Raw genomic sequence first — 1,847 nt, 5'->3', positions numbered from 1 at the left:
AATTCCATAGAAAGGTATTAAGATGATTTATTTGAAAACTTGACTGCAAATGCTTTAATGATATATCGATGTTTTGTAAGTACTTTTGAAAGACAGTCTTTAAAATAGAAACTTCATAAGAACTGAAAGAGTGCTTTATTGTTGATAGTCCTGTGAATAAATTTTCAAAAGGATACCTTTAAAAAAAAAAAAAAGAAGGGGCTAGGTCTGGGAACTGATCAAAAAGGATTCCACCATAGCTTGGTTATCCAAAATAAATGTAACCATATTCCATGGTCACAGACTGATGTAAACAGCAATATCATGTTGCATCTGCTACATGTGGATGGATTTTCCAGTAAACAAAGTGTGAGTTAACATGTTGATACCAGTTAATATTCAAATAATAACAAAATATTTTTCTGGCCTCATTCTGTTTCATCTTTTAAAAAAGAATCTTCACAATTCAATGGAAATGCCTGTCTTCCATGCTGGCTGAATTTCAGGGTTTTCTAGGGCAAGGGACAGTGAAGCCAAAGTAGTGCTGCCAGTAAAGTCATTTCTGCATAATTTCAGCAATTGCCAAACTCACTTTAGGAGGCAAGGGCAGAATCGAGGAGGAAAGACACATCATTATCTTAGTATAAAAATATAAACCAACAAATGCCCAGTGAAGAGTCAGGAACAACAGCCACGGGCAGTCACTGGCAGAGGTAAATGAGCAGAGAAAATAGACGCTGAGAAACCTCAGACCTACCCAGTCCAACAAAATGGTCCAGCACTTTATAGCTAACATGGTTGCTAAGGATACATGTGACCAGGCACCTTCTTCAATGGTAAGGAGCTATTATCATGTGCCACAAACTTTGTTTTTCCCATGTTTAATACTGAGGGCTCTATGTTCCCATACCTAATTTAAGATGTCACTCACTAAGGGCTGGCAAGATAGACTAAGCACCTGCTTAGGCAAGGGCAGGGACCGGGGTTGGATCCCCTGTACCACATACCACGATGGCCTCACCCCCCTACCCCCTGCCAGCCACCAAGACCTAATATGGTGGCACTTATCTATAATCCCAGTGCTGGGGAGGCTGAAAACAGGAAGATCACTATGAGTCTGAGCTGCATAGTGAGACCCTGTACCTAATATATATAAAAAAAGATGTCGCTCACTATATTATATTATATAGTAGAAAGGCATATTCAACTCAGTTCCCTGATCTGAAACATTAACCCAGCAAGGAAAAAATAAGAAACTAGCGATTGTCTGCCAAGGCCCTGGGTCCCTGTGATAATCAGGCCCTGATGTACTGTCACATCATAAAGCGAAATGTTTACTGCCTCTGGAGCACAGGCCATGTCAATATCTTGATGTTTTGTGGGCGTGAAATCAGTGGCAAATGTTCTCCATCAAAGGTCATTCTTAGGACAAAAGCAAATCAGTAATGGGAACTAAAAGAAAATTTCAAAGGTAAGAACAGAGGATCAAGAGCAAGACAGAAGCTGGAACACTAGTTTTGTTGACTCGGCTTTCCAAAGAAGGACTCCCACCCACAGAGAATTAATAGTCATCAGGCAACCAAGAAGAGACATACCGGAGCAGTAGAGTGTACCTCAGTGCTGCCTAAGGTTAACCCTGGCATTACATATTTTCTTTTAAATGAAAGGCAACATGGAACCTTAGTTCTTAAAAAGTATACAATGGCTTTCATAAGTAAGGTGATAAAATGGGACATGGAGTCAAAACTAAGTAACTAAATTTAACACAAATTGTTCATTCTTAAAATTTATTAGCAGATTTGTAGAAGTTAAAAATAAAGTCAAAGACATGATCTGGGCTCTACTGTGAAAAAAAAATGGACAAGACC

Source organism: Octodon degus, unplaced genomic scaffold (assembly GCF_000260255.1).
Source record: "Octodon degus isolate 3935 unplaced genomic scaffold, OctDeg1.0 scaffold00270, whole genome shotgun sequence".
Taxonomy (NCBI): domain Eukaryota; kingdom Metazoa; phylum Chordata; class Mammalia; order Rodentia; family Octodontidae; genus Octodon; species Octodon degus.
Note: the sequence above shows the minus strand (reverse complement) of the source record.